General features: G+C 38.4%; 1 long non-coding RNA gene across 1 annotated transcript; it reads left to right on the plus strand.

The window, feature by feature from the left end:
- Window positions 1-15,451: 15,451 nt before the first annotated feature.
- On the plus strand, window positions 15,452-20,201 carry LOC150082482 (uncharacterized). Its single transcript, XR_016547224.1, has 3 exons — window positions 15,452-15,550; window positions 15,806-15,885; window positions 19,788-20,201. It is a non-coding gene; the product is annotated as an uncharacterized LOC150082482 (long non-coding RNA).
- Window positions 20,202-26,950: the final 6,749 nt, after the last annotated feature.

The following is a 26,950-nucleotide window of genomic DNA, read 5'->3' on the forward strand; positions in this document are numbered from 1 at the left end:
AAAACGGTGAGAGAGTAAATGACTCGTCGGAGAAAAGAGAGTAATGTCAATTAAGATGCATACTTCAGGGTGAAATCTGAACCTTATAACCATGGGGTGATTGTCTTCTGGAAATTCCTTGTGCAGGAACGAACAGACTTTAGATCTAGTGACCACCGCTGGGCAGTCTGTGCAGTTATCTCACAGTCTCTCGTAGAGAATCAATTCATTCTCAATGTAATATCCATATTACAGTGCAATACTATTAAGGTATCTAACGCTATTAAGTCCAAACATAATGTGATGATCTCTGAGGATCCAATTGACCCACTTATAGGTCCACTATAATGATTCATAGTGGACCTACAATGAGAAGTTCAAACTAGGAAGTAGATATCTAAACCAGGAATTATGGTCACACTGAAGAAGTAAACGTTTCCTTAAACTTGAACAGTCCCAACAATACAGCAGTTAGCAGTAAAGGGGAATATCTCAATCAGTCTCCACATAAGTCTCTGGAACCGCAATGATACTACAGCACCACAGGTCTTCTATTGACGAAGTAACCACAATGCAATCCAACAGGCTCATCGTGGTGGTATAACCCTCCACTGGAGCCGCAATTTCTCCGATACAAGCGTGCCCGAAAACGTCAGCAATCCCCTCAACAACTTCTCTGAATCATCTGTTAGTTGAAGACGCATTTAGAGGATGTATCGTGAGGTTCTTTAGAAGACATAGTCTTAACAGGGTAGACGCCCACCTATAATCAGAATGGTAGCACTCATTCTGCTTCCACTCTATCAACCATAATAATATTCCGTTCTAATGTAGCACGTCATGACCTTTCCAAGCCCTTTTTAACTGCCATTCAGTATCTAGCTTATGCTCCTCCAACTGCAACAAGAGCCTTCTTCTTCTTCTGAATAGTTGGACTGCAAAATTTCGAAGTGCATAAAAATTTTTCTTTTGTGCTAACTAACAGTTGTTCACATCCAGGAGTATCGGAGTAGAGATTAGGAGCTTCTTCAATTAATTTCCCCTCAAGTAACAGTACTCAACCCAATCATAGAAAAGATGGTTCCAATCTATTGTTACAAAATGTTTCTTGTGTCAAGTTTATGGTCATACTACTCAGCGCTGCACCCATAACTCGCCATCATGTGAGCATTGCTCACAAGATGTGGACACTTCTGTGCAGAGTGCCGCCATAAGGACGAGCCCCGAGCTGTGTCAGAGATCAATGGTCAAAGATCTTGAATAGTGTTTGATGAAATAAGGGTATGTGCAGAACAGAATGACATTGATATAATGCCCGTTCAAGAGCCATATTGCATGCAAATGCATTGAAAATAGTGCAAATAAAATTGTGCAAATGCAAATAAAAATAAAGCTGGTGAAATAATAGGATGGGCAGATTCAATGGATGGAATCCTCAATCGATTATCCCCTGGGGATGCTATCGCTGATGATTTACACTACTACAAGATCAGGTTAACAAATGAAATTGATGATAATCAAGATTTATTAGATCTCTTTACCATGGATGAACTCAAATCTGTTATTCAGAAAATTGATGTCAGTAAATGCATTTGGTTAGATATGATAGAGGGTGGATTTATTCTTAAGGTCTTTGAATTACATCTACAGGTTTTTGTTGTTGCTATAAAAGTGTTTAAGTGATGGATTATTTCTTGCTGACTGGAAAATTGTTGTTGGAATTAATTAGAAAACCGAATAAACCTGAGCCAAATCTAAAATCAAATCGGCTTATTGCCCTTTTAGGCAATTCAGGTAAAATACTAGTACGATTAATGGCTTTAAGACCTATGCAAATTAGCATTAACATTAGTAGAGGCATAAGATGCAAGAAAGCAAGCTTATACAGCATCAGCCAAAAAAATAAAAACCCTTTCCATTTCACCCATCCAGTCACCTCAAATGTTTGTTTATTTCAGCCTTAAATTTATTTAAACTATGAACTTCAACAACAACAACAGTTGGAAGCCTGTTCCACCCTCTGGCTAAAGGCAAATTTCCGCACGTCTATCCTACATCTGTCTTTCCTCAATTTGAATTTATGCCCTCTCAGGTGATTATTCTGAGCTAGAGGAAGAATCCCATCAGCATTGAGCATGCTCAAACCATTCAAGGCTTTATACACCTCAATCAGATCACCTCGTAGGTGCCTAGTCTCTAGATGCTGCAACTTTCAGAACTGAAGCCTTTTTTCGTAAGAGAAAACCTTTGTTCCATTCATTAATCTTGTTGCCCTTCTCTGTACTCCTTCCAGCAGCTCTACATCCTTCTTGAAATGAGGCCTCCAGACCTGTATACAGTACTCAAAGTGTGGCCTGACCATTGCCTTATACAAGGGAATAATCACCTCCTTGTTTCTACTGGCAAAATTCCTATATATCATTGACAAAACCCCATGACCTGCACTGGCAGCCCGCCTGCACTGCTCAGAGAATTTCATATCTGACTGCACAATTTCCCTCAAGTCTTTTTCATTCTCCACCTCCATGAGTATAATACTAAACAGGTGGTCTTTTTCGTTCTCTATCCACTGACAGTGTAGAACCACACAGTTGATACGTCGCTCTGGGGTTATTGCTATCCATATGCAGTACTTTGCATTTGTCAATGTTAAACTTCAGTTTCAACTTCTCAGCCCATCTGCCCAAATTTTCTAGATCCTGTTGCAGTAGCACACTGCCATTACTGTCATTAAAAACCCTGCCAATCTTTGTATCATCTGCAAACTTGAACATTGAGCCTGATATACCTTCATCGATATCATTGATAAATACACAAGACACTACCCTCGCTACCCTCGGTTGAGACTGATTAACCCATCCACTGTATGAAAAAGGCCAATACAAATTCCTCACATCATCGACTGGTCTCGAACTCAGGTCTTTTCTGCCAAGTGTGGGAAGGAAGACCAGGTGGGATACGTGAAACACAGGTCAAGTTGTTAGGTTATTTATACCAGATGTTACAGATTCATTTAATCAGGTAGCCAGAGCATGGTTTAATCTGGATTTGGACACCTCATTGATTGTAAATGGACACGAATCTCTGTCCTCATTATGCTGACCTGCGTTTACCCTTAGAGAAAGTGTTGCTAATTTCATAGCAGGACATGAATGTGATCTTCTTGAGGATCAGACAGTATTTAGAATGTTCCAAGACTTTGCAATTGCAGCATTTGGCAGAAGGAGACAGATGGTTGATCAAGCATAACTGACTCAGTCTTTTACTCTACATTTTTTTAATGATTACTAAAGCAAAATTTGATAATCGTTTGTTGCCCCATTGCAAAATCAGGACATGAAATGTTAACGCTACTATCGAAGCTACTTGCAACCGGTCAGCCCAACGGATAAACTCTGTACCACGATCTTTTGGAGGAAGCTTGAGTACAACATACCATTCTCGTTTATTTTCAAACTCATCGAATATAACCGCAACAGCACCAGTCCGGGAAATTTATTTACACAACTCGTATATACTTATGCATAATATCAAATCCCTAACTCAAATATTTCTTGTTGAGGTTAAAAACATATTGTTTTATTGGATGTGGAGTCCCGCAAGGGTCTCCCTTTGGTCCACTTTTAATTACTGTTACTTCATTGACTTGTCAATATTAAAATATCCGTTTTAATCTGTTAACTTTTTAACATATACATCAGTAAAAATTAGTCAAAGATAATTAACTCTCATTTACTCCATTTTTTTTTCTTTGCAGAAATGAATGGTGAAAGATATGGTCGTCTCTCTTGGCCAGTAATTTGGATTCTCCTTGCTTTCAATGTAATTTGTCTTCTTACTGGATTGATCGTATATATCTGCAAGGTCTAGACTGGTAAACTCAAAATTGTTGGATACGTTGTACGGAGTGCTGATGAGGGCCCAACCCAACCTGCTATACCCGCCGAGGTGCATGGGCAACATACTATGTTTCAGTCCCCAGTATGATGATCCGATCCTGGACTTTGCAAAATCGGAAAAGTTCGTTTATAAATGAATCTAGGTGAACCAACTCCAGCTCTTCTAATTCTATCCTGGACAATTACTGATGGTAAAAGAGATGGACCACTAGGGGGGGCGATATTTTTGATAATGAAAGCAGCGCACTGTGATTTGCTAAAATATTTTTGTCACTCAACTAAATGTACTCAAAATCCTGGATGTCCTGGATATTTTCAAATAAACCTGTTTAAAGCAGTGATTCAAAAATTGTGTTCAATCAATTATGCTAAACATCAAGTATTTTTGATAGTAAAGGATACCAAAATTTGAAAATCTTTAATTTTAATGTTTAAGCATGACATAATTTTAGTTTCAAAATAAATCAGGGGCGTAGGGACTGCGTACAGAAAAATGGAAACTGTTGTGTTCCAGGTTCTATGACGTATCAAAAGAGGAATATGCAAGAAGAATGCACAACGTCCTTTATAGGACATTGAGGATTCTTCTTGATTTTTAGCTTATTTTCTTAATAGGGCTACAAAAGGGCACAGATCTCAGTGGCTTTGAACAGGATATGATTGGTGGATTCTGGTTGGCTAACACCAAACGTACATCTTCTGCCATCTTTCGTATTGTAGAAATAAATCATAGCTGGAAGTACACATGATCTTGTTGTTGGGCTTTAGAAGCATCAGGTAGACAGTATACACCAATAACCGTCCCTTGGTCAATCACTGATGAAGTGATTTGCATATTAAGTGGATTGATGCTGAAACCGATGCTGTCTAATGGTTTATAGTGGGTGCCTGGAGAAACTACCTGGTGGACTGTATCTTCCCGGTGGTCTGAGGCTGTTTTTCATGGTTTAGCCTGGAATGATGGTTTGTTTTGGAAAAACCATGAATGCAGATGTCTATCTAGATGTCCTGGACAACAATGCATGTTTCAGAATCGGGGAAGACCAAAACTTGTATCAGTAGGACAACGCTCCATCTCATAATATTCGCGTTGTTGCGGAATGGTTTGAAGATATGCGCTTCAAAAAATTGGACTAGTTGGCCTTGAGCCCTGACTGCGATCCTATAGAGAATCTCTGGGATAAATTGGATTGTGGAGAGACTACCCCAAAAACAGATGAACTGGTCGTCGCTCTGAAGGCCGAATGGTGGAAAATATGGGGAAACATTTATAAAACGCTGTTGGAGGGTATTCAATGGAGACTACAGGTTGTCATAAAGGCTAAGGGTTTCAGCACACATTAGTTAACCTAGAAATAAAAGTTATTTATAGATACGCATGCGTCTGGATATTAATGGTAGGGCAGAGATGATGCAAGGAAACGCCTTCTTCTTCTTGGATGTGACTTATCCTACAAGAACTCGCAGATGAATTTCTGTGGCCTAAATTGCCTTAGGTTTCGTATGCAGAAACCTGATAACTCTCATATTTGTCCACGTTTCAAGTAGAGCAGATATCTCGGTTAGTCGTAATGTCAGCAAAGGTGTAATGGATCCTGAAACATGCTGAAAAGACTGGTACATAAGTTTTATTAATTTCATGTTTGAATATTGAAGAAGGTACGGTATCCTTCCCAGAAACATGTGATACCTACATGTAAACTTGGAATGGAAGACTTAAAGAAAGACTTTTGGTCATACATAATCTGTCCAATCCAAATCAGCAACTAATAGCTGGTTTAAAGTTGAACCAAATTCTGCCTAACTATGACATTTTTTGCAAACATCAGGAACTTATCTATAAGTTCCACTCTCTAAACACTTTTATCTCTTGAGTAATTAAGCTCATCTGATTAATGGAGTCCTGGCTTTCAAATGATAGATAAATTGTTCAAATTTTCTTTACAAGCCAGTGACAGGTAAAAGGGTTAAATTAATCGAATCCGACAACTTTGAGGCAGTATATGTGACATTGGTAAACCAACAAGTACAGACACAACTATGGTCTATCTCCATCCCGACCACTCCAAAGATACACAGATAGAATTAAAGCCCAGGTTAGTTACGAGCCTTGTCCCTGCTCGTCAGACAGATGTAGGAGACTTCAATATGTCAGTCTCAAGAAATGCAGGAGCAGCTCTGAAAGATTTAACTTCAATCTCGAATTCTTTGGACTTCAGAAGGCATATTATGTATTGAAAAGCTAGCCAGTCCGTTGCTGAACAGTTGAGTCATGTACCACAGTTGTCATTGACCACTGTTCTACCAGAGAAGACTCCCGTACAGATACAGGACTGACGTGCGATGAAGACCCAAATTTCAAAGAAAACTCCTTAAAGCCCAAAACGCAGACATGAGCATTCTGGGCTCTTCTCCAAGAGCTCGTAGGCTACGATAATATTAAATTGATGAGAGAGGTCTCTCATATGTACCTTTATACAGCTCCAAAATGTGGTCCTCTGCAGCTTCCACTCATTATAAAGAATTTTCACAATTGAATTTTGGTGAGAAAATGAACGAAGACGGAAGTTTCACTGTTATAAAGAATTCCAGAGCTTGGGACCATAAATTCGAATTGTAGGAGAACTGGTTTAAATTAGATTGTAAGAAGTCTTCTTTTACCCAGCAAATTATTGATTGCTGGAACAAATTGCCTCATCAGGTAGTGGACACGGATAGGACAACTGGATAAATATACTGCCACTTAAAAGTTTGGAATCACAGCATCTGCCGAACTCATCATTCGAGTTGCCCATTTTTCGACCCTTTCAAGAAGCTCAATGTCTTTTTTCAGAGAAGGTTACCATACTTGAACACACTACTCCAAACATGGTCTTACAACTGTCTTATAGAGTGGGATTATGCCCTCTTTCTATAGGATAGCGTCCAATGCAAGGAAAGCAGGGGCTTTCCTGAGTTTGGAAAGAAATCTACTCACTGTTGTCTGATTACAAGACACTCTATAAGCAATAACGGGAAAAACATCCTTCCTCACGTAAAGCAACTTTCTTCGTGGTGTCAACTGCACGTAACTCGCCATCCTGACACAAGCAAGGAATAGCTGCAACTCCTGCAGAGCGTGCTTATATAGCTGAATCTGAGTCAAAGTAACTGAGTCAAAAATAGCCTACTAAGTTAGTTAAGCATCTGAATAAAGTCATGCTGTATGTCCTTCAGAAGGCCATATCTATCTAAATGTCTCCAGACTGCACTCTTAATCACTTGCTCTAAGGTTTTTCCTCCCACTGAAGACTAACTAACCGGTCTGTAGTTACCAACTTCACACTTAGAACAGCTTTTATGCATTTGCGATACATCGGCACCTCTTCAATCAAAAGGAATCTCCCCTAAGTCCAAAGATGTCCTCATAATTAACCTCAATGGTTCAATGCACTCCCTCGCTCTATGCCCCAAAACTACATGGTATATGCCAACAACTCCGGGAGCTTTTCTTGTCATTATGCTCAAAAGTTTTCATAATAAACAATGATCTGTAATTATGACATCACCAATTTTAAATGGCTTGGCCTTACCCGCACAGCCTCTTCTCAACATGAAGGGGGTCTTCTTCAGTAAAGACGGATGCAAAGTACCCGTTCAATTCATCCGCAACATCAGCTGGGTTGTCTAAGACTTATCCAACCTAGTGCACAGGGTCCGATCTGATTAGCTGTCTTCTTCCTTGTATTCAAATACATGAAAAATTCGCTGTCCCCATTCAAAGTCCTGTGATGTCATCTGATTCGTTATTAATGATGAAGTCAAGAATATTCTCACCCCTAGTACTTTCTCTAACACGCTGGTACAAATAATAATCATCAATTCTATTTTTCCCCCAAATGGTGAGTTTTCCCTCCCACTCATTCCAATAAATCTGGGGCAAATTGATTGGAATGAGTGGAATCATCCACAATAAGACAATTACGTTTGCTTGCCCATTCCATTTGCATTTAAAGATTCTCGTCATGTTCTTCACAATCTTCTTGCGGATTACTCCCACTCTCATTATTCCTTTGCTTCCAAATAACTCACACCACAATGATTCTATAATGGCATATGTAACTTCAGACTCAGCAAAATCTTTTTTCGCAATCAGGCTGCTTTTGGTAAGAAGCTTAACTCCTCCCCTCCTTCTATCTATCCTAAATGCATTATAAATACTGTAGTGGAACTCGTCATCACCAATTTCCGGTGGCACCAAGTTTCTGTTAGCCCTATTATATCAGTTGTCCTAACCAGGAGTTCAAATTCAACCATACAACTCTCCTGACATTACTGTGGACACAAGTTGAGACTAAGCAATCTTCTGCAGATTGCTACTCTGACATACCCCTTGAAGTTATTTTGGTTTGTATCCCAAGCTATATCTTCCCTCTCGTTTAAAACATTGCCACCCTCAGAACATCATATCAACATTGGCTGTTGGGCAACGAACAGTAATTCTTGAGGTGAATGCCAACGATCCTTTGACCGATTTCATCAGATATACGCGGATCTAAACTACCCTTGGCCCCCTAGGAATGATCCCTGAACCTTTTACGGTATCCTCAATGATACTGGCAAAAGGTCCGAAGCAGTAATCCAACGGTTCATTGACTGCGGAGTTAGCAACAGGGTTAGAAAAATGTGCCTGTACCAAGTAGATGATGGGTGGAGACTTGGTTTTGCGCCGGATAGAGGTTCCAGTCTGTATATACGTTCAGATGTATTGAAATGACAACACATATGGATGCCATAATTCTGTAAGAACGTAAGAAAATCAGAAACGGACTTAGACCAGCTTCCAGCAACCGAAGACCAAGGCGAACCTTGCAGATGATGACCCCTCACTCCACACACCAAGAGCGGATGTGGGCTGAGTTTTTATGGCACGCTAGAAGATTGGATCGCTTCACTCGGTCCATCTATATAGGTGGCAGCCCAAGTACATCATGCCAGACTGATTTATTGCAAAGATTACTGCAGTTAACTTGTTAAATGAATTCGAAATCCTAAACTACCAAGTAATTTTGAGTTTATGGATCGGCTGAGCAGTACTTTGCATTTCTTTTTGGTTCAGTGGGATAGTTTGAATGAATGAAGCAGTTGTTTTGAACAGATTTATGACAACTTCATCTGTTTTACACCTTGTATGAGGGAGGTGGTTCGCCTTGACTTATATGGTCTGATAAACATCGGTGAAAAGAAGTGGGGCAGAGAGTTTCCATGGTCCTGTACAAGAGCTGTTGATGGTTGTGTTCTGGAGTTTCGGCGCACCTGGTCTCTTCACAATATATCCAGTGTTTTTTAAATTTTTCCTAGCAGTGTGCTTCTGGTTCAAATATGTGCATGCTCCAGCAAGAATACCAATAGCAATGCTACCACCAAGTATCGCTAATACGAGTAACCCTGGATTTATGTATGGCCCTAAATATATAAAGAAGAAATCTTCTTAAGTATAAATTACATAAACGTAGTAAGAAAACTCTGGCCAAAAAACGTTTTTACTAATTTCGACTTCTTAAGTCAACAAAGAACTTACCTTGACTTTCACAATAAGTTCCATGGTATGGATATATACACTCGCAGGTTCCATTCATACAGAGTCCTCCGTGAAGGCAAGCTGTGATACAGCCTGGAAGAAACAACACTTTTAATTACAAAAGGAAAGATATTCGCAGATTTAAAAGCAGTGGAGAATATTACAAGGATCCTTGAAAATAATGATTGGAAATTTAATCCACACATTTTGATGGTACTTGGATAAGTCCTTCAAAATTTTCTTTCTGACTTTGACCCCTGCTTCATAAACCGGTAAATATAATCCATAATTGGGCCCTCGTGGGTAGCACAGTTGGTCGGATCGCCATCCTCTCCACATCGGGTGGAAAAGACTTGAGTTTGAATCCCGTCGATGAGGAGAAGAATTTTTATGGAACTTTTTCACTACGTGGCTGAGTTAGTCGGTCTCAGACGAGGACAGAATGGTTTTTCATCTAGCAAACAGAAAATCGACCTAAGAACATCGCGATTTAGATAATATACGTGGAGCAATATGGCTTTTCTTGATCATACTCCTAAAACCCAACAACCAACCAACGAAAAATCAACATCTATAAGAAAATTCAAATCTTGTGTACTCGGTTAACCGACGCTTAAATATAAGAAACTTACCAAAAGCTTTGGTAATAAAGAAAACCAGAAGAAACCCGGCAGATATTGTCCAATACATCACCTTGCTATGGTGTACTTACTCTGCAAATAAAACAAATTTAAGATAATTATAATGTTTACTTCAATGCTTAATTTAAAATTAAACGTTAGAGAGTTCATAAGATAGAGGAAATACAATAACAGCACCAAATTTTTGCTGCCTCTTCTAATGAGGTTTGTAAACCTCCATATATGGCTGCAACCAGAGGGATAAAGCATGCATCTCATATCCAACATGTGTCCCACTCAAGATCTAAACAGAATAAACCATCATCAGAACCAACCGCCAGTCGTCGACCCACAGATCTTCAGTCCATTGATGTCATCTACAGACTGATTGACACTATTATCCATCCACGCTGGAAGTCTGTTAACTCTGTCGATCCGGGAACCTTGTATTTACAATGGTACCACTGTCTTCTCAAAGGCCTACGAGAATATTTTTAGTTGTGGCCAGTGTAGGACCTGGTCAACTATCAAGGGAAGAGTGCCAGATATTAATGGTATGGTACACATATATGCCTTGGACAAGGCATATATGTGTACCATACCATGGACAAGTAATACCTTTAGAAGTCTGGTTATCCAACTGCAAGAATTCTGATCTTTTATTCATCCAAAGAGAGCTTTTGACGCACATAAAAAAGCAAGAGATGAAAGGAGCCAATAAAAGTTCTTCGATTCATTGGCTGGATTCTGATTGTATTTCGCATTCACGTTGGATCGAATCACCATCAATTAAAACGGGTGTGTTTTCCTCTGAGTCTTCTACGCCATGTATTTTTCAAAAAGTTGATGAAATTCATTCACCAAAGTTCGAAATTTCCAGGAAGATTCAATGTACAATGTCCAGTAAAGAGATGCCAATTTTAGTTTGATTGGATTGAAATTTAAATGAGACAAATCTGTTAACTACACTACTGTAACTTGTATTAACTTGCACTTATACTGTTCTTTCTTTATTGACAGATGTTCTGACTGGACATCTGTCAATAATCTAATTGTTTCTGTAACGAAACCTCACCAGGTGGGAAAGACCAGGAAAAAAACAAAATTGTTTTTTTCATGGTCTTCATCCGTCTTACCTTTTAGGGGACCATGGTTTCCTAAATGGGAAATTGCACCAGTTTAACCTTTCACTTATTGATGCTTGTGTTTGTTGAAGACTGGTGTCATGTTTTGTTTCATTGCACCTTCTACCAAGAGTTTCGTCAAGAAATATCAGCCTTACCACATTCTTTCTCTCCTCAAAGTGAACATGCCCTTACATCAAACTTTATATAAATTTCATTGCCTTCCACAAATTTGCCAAGAAATTATTTGAAAGACTCCACCAACATCATCTTCGCCCTAATCTTCCTGGAATGGCCAATTCTGGTGCTTCAACTAATATACCAAGAATTCTGTGCAGCACAGTCTATTGAGTCTATATTCCTTCAATGTCTTGGAATTCTCCTGATGAACTGACGACCAACCACTCTACTAGTCTTCAAGCGTGTTATTAAGGAGCATATTTTCAGGACTTTTTGGCTGAGTGCCTGCATCTACACTTACTAGCACCACCCACTTACTGTCTATGGGTGCGTTTTTTTGTCCATCTTGGAGAGTACGGGTAAAGTTGTGGCCCACTTCCTTGTGGTGTGGACGGGTGCTGCGGACCAGCCTTCCTGGTGATCGCTGTCCCTCTTAGCAAAGTGACCAGAAACAACTAAACAACATGCATTAATATTAAAGGATAAAATCGAAAAAAGCAATCGAATTCAACTCGAATTCACTGGGATCCTCTTGGTTGGCAGTGCGAGTTGGGACTAAAATGCAAGTTAAAAACATAGTGAATAATAAGCTTCATTTTTCCAAATGTTAATTCAGTCTCCGAACTTTCTGATCATACCTCAAGTACTATAGAAGACGTTCGTAGCCGAGTTGCACAGTCTGGGTTTGCACCTGTTTGCTATACAAACAGTTGCGAATCCAGACTGTTTACTACAGCTGCATTGTGTTGTTTTTATATTAAACCTTTGTCATACGCTGTGATTCCAAACTTTTGGGAGGAAGTGTATGAGAGCAACTTGATGGAAAAAAGATGGATTGGAATAGAGATACAAAAACCCAATTATCATAAACACAGTTAATAGCTGTATAATTAATTATAAAATAAATGAAATTAAGAATTTATTTAATTAATAATTAAAATGAAACTCCAATTATATTATAATATTAATAATTGAATAATTTCTAATATTAATTAGATTATAAAAATAAAATAAATTAATAGGATATATGGAGTTAGAAGGGTTGTTCCCTTATGAATTTTTAACCCTCCCTTATGATTTTTTTATGCATAATGGGCCATTGTCTTCCTAAAGTTCATTTGTCTGTCCGACCGTCCGCATGTAATAACTCACCTTCCAGTATATAGATTTTCATGAAAAATTATATTTGAGCTTTTTAAAAAGTTTTTAATATGATAATAAATAATCATTCTTAATAAATTAAACTTTCTTAATAAATTAAACTTTCTTAATTTACCTTCTTAATGATCCAAGTATAAAATTTCATCGAAATCTATCCTTTGGGAATAGAGATCATTACTGTACATCTTGACCCATAAAATTTATAATTTAAATAATTTAACATTTATAATTAAATTAATAATTTATTCATTGCTGAATTGTACCACTAGATGGCAACATAACTCTTCACAAATCATAAATATTATTTGTAATAAAAAATACAGACAGGGGACAGAGTTCGCGATCATAAGCGTCTGAGATATAAAAATGAAATGATAAACATCTGTTGCTATGGTTACCAAGATAACCATGGAAACATAAGATGTCTTAGATATGGATCGAGATATTTTTAGACAGATTGCAGACGACAGCTTCGTTGTGACAATGGCTAGAAACAGTACATCATTTTCAGTTGCGGTGTGTAATATGGGTTTTTCCCTTCCCTGAAAAGCAAGTTCTTATTCTTCAAACTTGGAGCCCAGTTATTTTTGTAAATAGTAAGAGAGATGAAGTAATAAATATCCAGTAAGAACTGTATTTCTTTTTAAAAGTGAAAGGAAAATTAATGCTTGAAATCAGGCTATCCAGGACAAACGGGCCATAGTTTCTTTGCTGATTCCTTAGTAAAAGAAGGCAGGTTTTAATCCGGGAAAAACATTTCCAGTTCCAAGCCAATGAACACATTTATATTCTGTTTGACCTTGCAGTTGTTAGGGCTTTCTACATTGCCTTGTCTGTTGCTAAGGGTTGTCGCAAGCCATCACCATTGATCGTCCAGGAAATATGTCAACAGAAATTAGAATAATAATTCGGTTTTGGTGTGATGTTTCAAAGGAAGGGACCGGTTGGACCATGACTCGCAGAGGAAACGCTTCCTTTTCATGTTGGAAAACGCGTAACTAAGGGTTGTTGTAGTTATTCACCGCCCGGTGTTTTTGTCTGGTATAATGGTGTGCGTTTACTCAGCCACGATACACACACACATGTCACGTGGTCTATCGATCTTGAGTCTACTCGTACATTCCACTTGGGGGAAAGTTCTGATGTGAAGAGCACATAATTCACCTTGGGGAAACTCGCGCGTTTGAAGGACGACCTGGTTTCTTATTGGTATCCAAGGATCTACATATACCACTAATTTAGGACCACACCAAAGGTAACGTATGATCTTTAAATCATTCATTTTTATTAATGATTCCTCACAGAAATTATTATTCCTCATCTAATATTTGTCCTTATGAGTTGTATAAACAGAGTGCGCTGTAAGAAATAGTTCATTAGGACAGTTCAATGGGAACAGTTCATAAAGACATTGAAATACCACAATGGGAGGAAGGAAACTGAACCACAGGAGCCAAATCATTGCTGGATAAGCACGGTCAATGCGTGGGTATGTGTACAGCTGGGACTTAGTGTATTGTCGTGGAATTAGTGAAAGTGGTAAGGTGTATTCATCTCCTAGATAGCGCGTGTAATGGACTGCGTTGGTGTACCAGAAGTGGAGGATGGAAGATCGTGTGTAGACTTTCTACTCGCTGAGAGGAATCGTCTCTTGTTTGATGGAATAATCAGGGTGTTGCTGCAGACAGAGGTCGACCGCCAGAAAGGTGATCAATCCACTAGGGTGTTCCTTGGTCAGCTGGAAGAAGTGATGGTAATTTCAGATCATTGCAGGGTGTCTGGGGGTAGAGTGGGATATGAAGTCAGATATGAAGTTCTGTGAGCAGTGCAGACAGGCTGCTAGAGCAGGTCATGGTGTCTTGTCAATGATATACAGAAATTGTGCTAGAATGGAAAAGGAGGTGATTGTCCCTCTGTATAACGCAATGGTCAGGGCACGCCTTGAGTACTGCGTACAGGTCTGGAGGCCTCATTTTAGGAAGGATGTAAAGTTGCTTGAACGAGTGCAGAGAAGGGCAACAAGATTGGTGAATGAAACAAAGGGTTGCTCTTAAAAAGAAAGACTAAAGTTCTGCAAATTGCAGCGTCTGGAGACTAGGCACCTGCGAGGTGATCTGATTGAGGTGTATAAGGCCTTGAATGGATTGAGCACGCTGAATTCTGATGGCATTCTTCCACTTGTCCAGATTACGAACCTGAGGGAGCATAGATTCAAATTGAGGACAGATAGATGTAGAATAGAAGTGCGGAAATTTGCCTTTAGCCAGAGAGTGGTTGATTTCTGGAATAAACTTCCATCTGTTGTTGTGGAAGTTGATAGATTAAATGGTTCTCAATCTTTTGTCACACTTTAAGTTAAAAGACGAATATTAACGACACCGAAATAGTGATTGCCGTTGAGTTCAATGGAATTTTTCCTAATTTCGCAGCACATCGGTTGGGACTTTATTCAAAGACCTCAAATAAATTCTAGTGGAACTGGACAAACTTGTCGAGGGAATGGATGTGTGTATTTTTTTTTTTTGGCTGATGCTGCAAGAGCTTGCTTTCTTGCTTCACATGCTACCACTACTACTCTGCAATTTAGTAGTAGCATGTTCATGGCAAGCTGCAAGAGTTACTCCACGTTTTCTATGCGTTCTGTTAATTATGTTGAGCAGTGTATTTAATGAGTTACCGTAAGAATTATACTAGTTGCTCCAATTCCAGAACAAGTTTACATCTTTAAAGAGCTAGAAACAAGGAACAAAATTGTTTATTCCGTCACCACAGAACGTGACCCTGAATAATACTTCCTTCCACGGAAGTGTTTTTAAGACATTAGCGAGTTTTGGTTTTGGTTTTGCTTTTGGACAAACATCCGGTTGGGTGTTGCGTGACACCTACTTTCCGGATGGTTCGCCTTGCATCACGAGATTAAGTTGTCGTCCAAGTCGGGCATGATTCCTTTGGTTTTCAGTGATCTCTGGACGTGTAACGTTAGTTTTGGTTTTGGAATACTCTTTGGTAGACGAATTTCAAATATTGGTAAGTAGCATTTCGGATATTCTCCAAAAATGATCTTTTTACTCCACTTTATTTCAGGCTCTGTGATTTAATAAATTCCAACAGTATAGTTTCATACAACATACCGGTGATGTCCTGACGAATAGCAATGTATAAAATTATCACGGACGTACCCGTCACTGTGAACGCCATACTGTCTCTGTCATAATAAAATCTAGTTTTTAAAAATCTTTAAATGTTTGTCGGTATTAAATACTTCTCCCATTTCTTTTTCAGTTGTTCAAAAATGCCAAGTGATTTCAAGACACCCCTGGGACTCCTTGTGTGCATTTCCTTGTTCAGCGCGACAGTTGTCTGTAAGTATGGCTTACTCGAGTATTTATGCTCCAATTAAACTCATTGAACTAAAAGCATTTCTAGAATTCAAAACTTTTCGTTTTTGAATTGGCAACAAATCTGTGAAATTTAAATTTCATTTGTGAGCATCTGAATGATGTCCTCATTATAAAATGATTAATATCTGAAAGATTTCCTGATCATGAAATATTTCCTTAAAATTGCATTTGATTTTAGTGTGCTCTGAAGATACAGAGGGTTGTGGCAACTGTTTTTAATGACTTTAATGATTTGATTTGATATTTCCATATTTGATATCCAATCAAATGAATAATTGAATGTTTTCCATAATCGAATTATTTCCTATAATTAAACGATTTTCTATAATCGAGTGAATCAGTCGAACGATGTGAATTCAGCAGAAATAACCGAATGATTTTCTATAATGGATTGAATCATTAGAATGATAATCGAACTAATCGAATGATTTTTCCATGATTGAAAACGATTATAATCGAACGAATGATTAGAATGAAATGAACAAAATCGAAGTAATCATTAGAATGATATGATTATAATCTAATGACTTACACTACTGTACAGGGAAATAGAGTGGGCCAGTAAATCAGAGTCTTATAATGGGGGATTTTAATTTCCCAGATATTGACTGGAATTTGGGGGCTGGATACTCGCACACTAGCAAGGCTTTTGTAGATTTAGTGGATGATTGTTTTCTACATCAGCATGTTCGGGAGGCAACTAGAGGGAGTAATACTCTTGATATGATTATCAGTAGTGATTCTTCATGCATTAAGAATCTGCAGATAAATGAACCACTAGGTGGCAGTGATCACAGTGTGCTGAAGTGGGATTTACTCAAAGAAGTTACTACCATTAGGGGTAAAGGGAAGGGTTATTGCTTCCGTAAAGGCGACTACGATGGACTGAGACAGTATTTAAATTCTATACAGTGGGACCAACTGATGATGTTACCAACAGCAAATTCAAAATGGGAAGCATTCAAAGAACTTATCTTGGAAGCTACTAGGCTTTACATACCAACTAAGAAATATTGTTCAAGGTTTAGGCCAAAATGGATGTCAGATGAACTAATGAGGCATATGGCAGAGAAGAAAAATGCATGGGATACATACAAATTAACACATGACACAGAAGCCTATGATAGATACAAGTTGATATGCAACCAAGTTACAAAGGAGGTTAGGCAGGCGAAGGCAGATTACGAGAAATCCTTGGCAAGGGATGCAAAGAAAAACAGCAAAGAGTTCTTTACTTATGTAAACTCTAGAAGGAAGGGGATGAATCAGATTGGTCCACTTGATATCGATGGTTCAACTGTTGATGATCCTGCTCAGGTAGCTAACAAACTAAATGAATATTTTGCATCGACATTCACACATGAAGAGTTATTCAGCGAGGGGAATGCCAGAGGTGTATTCAACTCTAGCAGTAAGCTACAGAATCTTGAAATAACTGGGAGTAAAGTGGAGGAGAAACTGTTGAAGATAAACACAAGAAAGGCACCCGGGGTGGATGGGATCTATCCAGTTATATTAAAGGAGGCAGCAAAGGAAGTAAGCAAACCCTTAGCCATAATTATGAGAGCTTCCTTGGACTCAGGGGAGGTACCCATAGACTGGAAATGTGCAAATGTGACCCCAATTCACAAAGTAGGATCAAAGGCTGACACAACTAATTGCAGACCTGTGAGTTTAACTTCTGTTCCCGGAAAATTAATGGAGGCACTGTTTAAAGAGGCGCTGCAGAATCATCTAGACAAGACTTCAGTTATAGCTCGGACACAGCATGGTTTTTTTAAGGGAAAGTCTTACCTGACCAATTTGATTCGATACTATGATGTGGTCACAAAGGAATTGGATGCAGGGAATAACTTTGATATTATATATTTGGATCTTAGAAAGGCTTTTGATACTGTTGCACATGGAAGACTGCTGCACAAATTGGAGCAGTGTGACATTGGAGGCAAATTGCTGCTATGGATAAAGGGGTGGTTGAGGGGGAGAAGACAGAGAGTGGTAATCAATGGACACTGCTCATCGTGGACTAATGTTATTAGTGGAGTCCCTCAGGGCTCTGTGTTGGGTCCATTATTGTTTTCTGTATTTATAAATGATATTGATGATGGTATATCAAGCTTAATGTCCAAGTTTGCAGATGATACAAAGGTTGGCAGGGTTGTTAAGGACACTACTGACACTATGCTGCTGCAACAGAATCTGGAAAGGTTGAGCAGATGGGCTGAGAGGTGGCAAATGAAGTTTAACATTGACAAATGTAAAGTACTACACATGGGAAAAAGCAACCCCAGAGCAACGTATCAACTCTGTGGTGCTACGCTGACAGTGGCGGAGAATGAAAAGGACCTGGGGGTAATTGTGCAGGCAGATATGAAGTTCTCTGTGCAGTGCAGACGGACTGCAAGAGTAGCTCATGGTGTCTTGTCAATGATATACAGGAATTTTTCTAGTAGGGATAGGGATGTGATTATTCCCTTGTATAAGGCAATGGTTAGGCCACATCTTGAGTACTGTATACAGGTCTGGAGGCGTCATTTCAAGAAGGATGTAGAGCTGCTGGAACGAGTACAGAGAAGGGCAACAAGGTTAGTGAACGGAACGAAGGGTTGCTCTTACGAAGAAAGGCTTAAGTTTTGCAAATTACAGAGTCTGGAGATTAGGCATTGGTGAGGTGATCTGATAGAGGTGTATAAGGCCTTGAATGGCTTGCGCATGCTCAATGCCGATGGTATTCTTCCTCTCGCTCAGAATAATCACCTGAGAGGGCATAAATTCAAATTGAGGAAGGACGGATGTCGGATAGATGTGCGGAAATTTGCCTTTAGCCAGCGGGTGGTTGGTTGGTGGAACCGACTTCCATCACTTGTTGTTGAAGTTGATAGCCTAAAGAAATTTAAAGCTCAACTGGACAGGTGTTTCGAACGAACGGAGGGGTGAAATGGGAGTGGTGTGTGTTTTTTTTTTTTTTTTTGGCTGATGCTGAATAAGCTTGCTTTCTTGCATCAAATGCCTCTACTAATGCTAATGCTAACTTTCCAAAATCATGAATCGTTCGAATGCTCTGCGTATAATTGAAATAAATAATCGAATGACTTTCCATGATGGAAATAATGGAATGATTTGCTCTGACCCAAATAATTTAGCGACTTTCTCTAATCAAATGATTTTCCGAAATCGGATGATTTGTCATAATTTAACGATTTTCCATAATCGAATGAATCATTAGAATGATGTGAATATAATCAAAACGTGAATATAATCGAATGATTTGCGATAACCAAAATAATCGATTATAGTAAATCTCCAAAGTAGCGTTATAAAAATGTGATATGTTAAGAGGTCTCAGGCGATGGCAGAGTCGTTTTTTCTCCCGGAAATTCGGGTTTTCATGCAGAAAACAGAAAATCGACCTCAGAATACACGCAGTTTATAGACAATATACGCTGAGCAACATGGCCTTAGTTGCCGATGCTCCTAAACCCCAACCAACAACAGAGTGATGTGTTTCGTAGTAGGATTGTCTTTCATCGAACCATATGTGAACAATCATGGTCAGTTGTCCATTTTCAAGATCTGCTGGGACTTTGAGTTAAGGTGTGAGAATGCTGGCATGTGTCTTTTCAACGAATCTGGCATTGCAAATCTTTGTCTTTTTATGGATGCCAGACGCACCAAATAGCCAGACCTTACAGACTACAACAACCCCAAGATGATGCCTAGCCGGGACTGCAACTTTTACCAGAACCAATTAAAAACGTCATGCTGTTTTAAAATGGAAAAATTGTAGTAAAATTCTCATAAAATTCTATTCATTTCAAATGGCAATGACACCGAGTTTATTTTCCTTTTTTTTTTTCTTTCAGGTTACAATGATGATGATGATGTGGTTGGTGATTTGGCTGACGATGCTCGAACCCCTGTAGCAGTTGTAGTGGGTGGTAGTTTTGGGGGTTTGGTTTTTACGATCATACTTATTGTACTCTGTTGCCGTTGCTGCGAATGCTGCTGCTTTCGCCCAAAATTCATAGTGGTGGGAACCCCAGGGGGCCAAACTACAGTGGTGAACACTACCAACGTTGCCATGCCTCCAGCTCCTGCTCCTCCGTTCGTCCATCCTCAATCTGCTTACTACCCGGCACCGAGTTATTCCAGTCACGAAGTGGTCAATCCTCTCTATGACAATCAGAAGAACGCTCCATCCCCGCCCCCTTATACCTCAGTCCCAACAGATGAAAGGTGGAAAGGATATTACTGAAGGATGTTACAATAAATGTTTATAAAACTATTAATAATTTCGTGTTATGAATTAGTATCTGTATCAAAAGGATCTTTGGATTACCATCTGTTCAAATAAAGTTTGTTGAAATCACTGTATGTTCATTGCCGAGTGCTCCTTAACAACGCACATTGATATATGAGGAAAGGATTCAAAAAAGATTTGCATTCACCCAGAAGTAGTTGTGGTATAAAGATGAAATTCTTTTGTTTGATACCTTGAAATCTCTCCAGCAACCAAGTAAATTTTGGTTTCAAGCTGACAATTTTTTCTTTCCACCGCTAAGTGAAGTGAAGTGCCACCAATGGATAAAGTGGAATCCAGATCAGTGATTCGGTTCCTCTTTCTGCAAAGGGAAAAACCCAAAGTAATCCACGAAGAAATGGTCACTCTTTATGAATAAGACTGTCTAGTTTACAGGGTTATTGAACGTTGCTATAAACAATTCAAATGTGGGTGTAAAATTGAGGCATTAATCCTGGAAGATCGCCGTGTCAAAGAACCAGCTGGAGCTTCAAATTAGTGTATGGTCTGTGGAGAAGATTGTTCATCAACAGTTGCATATGAGTAAAGTGTCTGCTCGATGAGTTCTCAGACTTCTGACTCCTTACCAGAAGAAGGAAAGGTACAACGTGCACATGAATCTTTGTCGGCCAGGAAAAGCAGGAACGGCTAGTCACCATGGATGAAATTTGGATCCATCACTGTGATTCCGAAACTAAACAAATACCAAAACAACAAAAGCTTGTAGAATCACCATCCCACTAAAAAGCCGAAGGTGCAACCAAGTTCTGGCAAGGTGACGCTATCAGTGTTTTGGGATCAGCTTGGTACAGTACTAACAGATTACCCTTCAAAGTGGGATTAAACTATGATGGAGAAGTATTGTTCCAACCTACTCAAAGCTATAAAAGAAAAAACATGAGGAAAGCTGTCAATAGATGTGGGCCTGCTCCACGATAATGCCCATTTGTTACATGCTGTAGTGAGGTTTATCCATGAATGTCGGTTTAAAATATTGCCCCATCCTGCTTATTCCCTCGACCTTGCACCCTCGGATTTCTTCTTCTTTCCTGCTTCGAAGTCCTTTCGTGGAAAACAATTTTGCTGCTGATGATGGGTGATTGCTGCTGCCGAGTGGTGGTCTAAAGAACAGTCATACATGATGTTTGTTTCAACCTTCCATTACAGAATTCTGGACGAATACAAATCTTTTAATATAGCTCAACAACGCTGACCAATTCTGATAATCTGTATCGTCAGTTCTAGCCTTCTGCTGTTTATCAGGATGAAAAACCTTGGTCTCCGCGAGATAATAATAATATTCACTTTGTGTAGAAGGCTGTTTCGTTTTTTAGCGTACGCCAGTTGGGAAAACAGCAGTTGAAACACTATTCCATCTTTGAGTCCAGCTGATTCACAGCAAGAGATTATTACTCGATCGGATTGGAAACTCTAAAAGGAGGGGGGGACATTCATATATTGAGATCAGAGACAAAAGGAGGGATGAAGCGAGACACGAGAGAGATACGGAGAAACCCAGACGAAGAGAGCCTTGTCCTGTGCGAAGCACTTCTCGTCGACCTTGTAAGACATAAGCGTTTTCTAGAACATCAATATTAATGATTAAACTTGCCCGGAAATCTTATTGTACACATTGCATTTTGAAAAATATTAAGAGTCGAATGTCTTAATCTCCATTTGAAGAATAATGTCCAGACGAGACCCTGTGGAACAGAATATCTTTTATCTTAATGGCCGCGTGGGTAATAAATATTGTGATGCAATCGTTATTTAAAAAATTTCCTTATCATTTTATTTTAAAAAAATTAATTTAATAATAAAATAGTGATCTATAAAGTTCACATGGTTATGAATGTTGCTAAAATACAAAATAAAAAACAAGAAGATTCTACTAAATTGTGGAGTTTGAATAACTGTACCCGGGCGCACAATGTGAGCTCGGGTTCAGTTATATTTCGACCGTACTATGTTGCGATCACTTTGGTGATGATGACAAATTAAGCGACACAAAATTAAAACTGTACTTGAAAATTTCATCTCTGTAGCACTCTTTTACTCGAAGTTACCACATTTTTATGGATTTCAATTTAAAATCTTTCAAGAAAAACTACATATTGCTTGCTTCCCTACGTCTTTTCGAAAACTTATAGAGCTTATAGATCTCAGTCAGGTCCCTGTAAAGGGATCTGACTGATTGAAGGATTCTCCTTTGAAATACCTTTGACAGACTCTTGCTGTTTGGATGCGCAGGACCAGATATACATATTGGGTCCAGTGGTGCATCCAGAAATTCTAATATTTTCTCTTAACTTTAAAAGGAGGAAGCTGTTTGAAAGCTTCTTGGTCCAAGGCTGGGAGGAGATAGTTGGTTAATATACTGTTCTTGCAAGACTGGACTCAGTTTTCGTAAAACCCAGAGCTGAAATGATTTATAAGATCCATAAATCCATATTGTACACTCTTAAAACTTTACACATCCATTGACACATGACATTACAATTATATAAATATAAAACAGTATGGTATTTATAGCTTTTTTATGTCGTTATCTGTTAGGGGAAATGTTTAAAATCTTTGATATCTTAAGAGGATTAGTGTGTTGGCCCGATAACAATGGACTGACCATTGTGCTTTTATCAACTTGGAAGATATGGATTTTTCTCTGTGATAGATATTGGTAAGCCACCACCGCAGTCTCCTTTTGGCGTTTTGTTCACGATAGGATCGGCTCTTCTCCTAGGATTATTTTGATCGAGGTAAGTTAACCCTTAATAGAGCTTAATTTCAACTTCAGTATTTGTTAAAACAACAAGGTGAAGATTAGCAAAGCATTTTATTTATTTAGAATTTAAAATCATTGCCACTTAAATTATAATTTGCTTTATTTTTCCTACAGTACGAAAAAGATTTTTAATATCGATAAAAAAAATACTATTTTAAATATGTGAACGTCACCAGAATCGAATTTCAAAACAAACATTCCATTTATTTATTTTTATGATTTGAAAACATTGCACCGTTAGCGCCATCTCGTGGGGGGAAACGTAACTGACCTTATTAAATTAGCGCGACTCTCTGGAATCTTCTAAAATAGCGAACAGAAAGAAAAAAAATCATTTAAGATCATAGAAATGATTTTAAAATGTGTCCTTTCCTCATCAGGCAGTTTCCATCTACTAATGAAGATGCTCGATGCATTTAGTGGACTGTTGGTTGTCTTCTTTTGTGCCATTCCTTGTATCGCTGGCACCGATTGTACAAACTGTACTTCAGGTAAGAATTCTTTCTTTCTTTCTCTTAAATTAGCCAATAACTTTAATTAAATCTATTTACTATTTAATACCAACATTAGACATTCGAACTGCACTCCATATAATATTTTGCATGTGAATTGCTTATTTTGTTTTCTACGTTCCGTCAACTATACATCAATGTCTTCATCAGGGGTACAGTTGATTGCTGATTATTGAAATTAACCCTCATAGAAGGAATGGACGGATTTATCTGAAAATTTGCATGCATATTTGGGATGTATGATCAAGAAAGTTGTTTGGATGAGGAAGATGGACAAAATCAGTCACTGTGCAGGCATCAAAATTTTTGGGGGGAAAGGGCTAACCTCCCCCCCTAATGATCACGGGTACTGTTAATGATTTTTCAAATGTTATAATCATATTCTCATGAATTGCCTTAATTTAATCAATTAATTTTAATAGTAATCAATTTATAAAAATTAAATAAATTAATTATAATATTTATTTTATGGTATATAAAAACATATTTAATGAACTGTTAATAAAATACAATAAAGTAATTATTAAATAATATGGAATTAGAAGAATTCTTATTTTATTTTATTTATTTTATTTATTTATTTATTTTCCAGCCAGCAAGAATTAAGCTAACTGGTTAACGCAGATAGTTAAACAAACTTTACCCCCACAACGAGTTGCATCAGTACTGCACAATCCAAAATGTAGTTAGAATAAGGGCCATTAATCACTTAAGGGCACGGGAGCTGGCACACCTTTAGAGCTTCCCTAGATTACCAAACATTGTGGTTCCCTATCGTAGTTGAGGGACTGCACCCCCTCCCCCTCTTTGAAATAGGCTCTGGATAAATCAATATTTGGTATATGGATATACCAAATCGTAGTGGCATAAAGTAATGTGGCAGTATTTTAGCGCCAAAGCTTATTTATTTATTTTTTATAATCTAATAAATAATAAATAATTTATTGATTTAATTTAATTTATAATTTAATATAAGTAAATAAAAACAATAAATAAATCAACAAGCATCGATCTATGGTTTCTTATTTGAGTCAAAATTTTTGAAATGGGCGCAACAGTGATCACTGAGAATATTTCATGATTTGTAAAATTTGGCGCCCCTTAAAGAATAGCGCCCGGGGCAAAACCATCCTAGCGCATCCCTTAATCCGCATTGACTGGAATCATTGTTTTTTTTTTCTTCTCTTTCAGCACCAACTGGCCCTGCAGAAAATCTTAGCACCATCAGAGTAGTACTGGCTGTATATGGAGGGATCTGTGCCCTTTCTTTTCCTATAGGGGGCTTTCTGTATGTTTTCAAAGCACGTGGCACTTGTGGATCAGGAAAGAGAGCTGGCTTTGTGGTCGATGGTGAAGTAGCAGCAGCAGCAGCAGCAGAGACAATCATCAAGACCCATTCCACAGAAGACCGGAAATCCTCAGGGCTCCCCTCTATCCATACTCTTCCACATCGGGGATACGGAACCCAGAACCCCGTGTATATAAGTATAAACGAAGACGACCCTCCCCCTCCATACTTCGATTATGATGAGAGCAAATCTACTGAAATTCCTGTCGATGTTGTGAAAAAATAAAACATTTTTAACCATGTGTTGTGGCGTGAATGAATTTCTAAAATTACACACTACTATCCATTTATTACATGCGGACGGACGAACGGACGTCCACGTTTTAGACCTCTTAGACAGATTTGTCAAGCCATTTCAAATTTCATTAAAATTGGACCAACAGAAATAGAGCAATTATAAGTTGTCCGTCCGTCCGTCCGTCCGCATGTAATAACTCGACTCCTAGTGAATGCAATTTTATAAAATTTTTTATTCGGCTCTTTCACTAAGTTTTAACGATTTTCTCATATTTAATTAAAATATGGGAAAGTACAAGGAAGTACGCATGCTCCTTAATGCTGAACACCAGGTTCATTTACTACTTTCGCTGAGCATGCGCATTCCTAGTTATGGACACATGGCGACACCACACACAAAGATTGTTTCTTTTAAAATTGCATGTCTCTAGTACTCTTTTACTCGAAGCTATTCCCATTTTCATGGGTTCAAATTCAAAAGTATCACCCTGTTCATCAAAATGGCATTCTTAATACAATTTTTTTTTTCGTGACCGAATACAACGCAGGGGAATTCACAGGGGAGAAGGGGGATAAATTTTTCATCAAGAACGTTTTATATTATGTAATTATACTGCCTCATAACCTACTGACACATTTTTCTTCTATTACGCACGCCTTATTAATTTAACATATATAAAACTAAGCAGCTCAGAGAGTTACAATATCTCTGTCCGTCTGTCCGAACGCATGTAATAAATCGATTCCCTGTGGTTGGAATTTCCTGAAATTTGAAATTTAACCGGACGATTTGTTAACTCTTCTAAATTTCTTTAAAATCGGCCCAACAGATATTATATTCTGTCTTTCTGATTAAACAGGGTATAAGGAATGAGGTAGAGAAATTTATCTACTGTCAAAGAAATTGATTGTTTGTTTGATAGCATTTTATCTCGTATTGTTCTCATTATGCGATACCATTGTATTCCTGTCACGTGAGAGAGAGAGAGATGCCCACAAATATCTGTCAATATACTTATACGAATGTGTGTGACGCCTCATAGTTTCGGGTTGAGTTAAACTGGATTAATTAAAAGCCAGAATTCTTATTTGAACCAGGTAAGTGGACATTTCTTAAAATCAGAGAATCGTTAGAAAAACAAGCTGGTTAAAGAACGCAGTGCATGACATTTCAGGCGCGTTAGCAAATAATAATAATTTTATAACAAAAAACAGCAAAAGGCAAAGACTTTTATACCCCGAAAATTTCGTTTCAGCGCATATGCCACTTTGGTATTGGTCCGATTTTAATAAAATCTGGGAAGAGTTGAGAAATCGTTTTAAAGATTGAAATTAAAATTTCACGAAATTCCTCATTTAATAAATTGACACAGGACTCAATTTATTACATGCGGTCGGACGAACGGACAGAGGAATTGTAACTGTCGGATTTCTATTGAATGAAAATCTAAGGAAATTGGGCATAGCGAAGGATGCAGAGCTGCTGGAACGAGTACAGAGAAGGGCAACGAGATTGGAGAGGGAAACAAAGGGGGTGGTCTTACCAAGAAAGGCTTCATTTCTGCAAATTTCACTGTCTGGAGAGTAGCCATCTGTGAGGTAATCTGATTGTGGTGTATAAGGTTTGAATGATTTGAGCATGCTCAATGCTGATGGGATTCTTCCTCTTGCTCAGATTACGCACCTGAAGGGGTATAACTTCGATTTCAAGGTAGACAGTTGGAGAATAGATGAGTGAAAATTTGCCTTTAGCCAGCGGGCGGTTAATTGCTGGAAGAATCTTCCATCTGTCGTTGTGGAAGTTGATATCTTAAAAGAATTCAAAGAAGAACTGGACAAACTTCTGG

This window comes from Mastigoproctus giganteus, chromosome 7 (genome assembly GCF_048544385.1).
Source record: "Mastigoproctus giganteus isolate SK-2022 chromosome 7, ASM4854438v1, whole genome shotgun sequence".
Lineage (NCBI taxonomy): Eukaryota > Metazoa > Arthropoda > Arachnida > Uropygi > Thelyphonidae > Mastigoproctus > Mastigoproctus giganteus.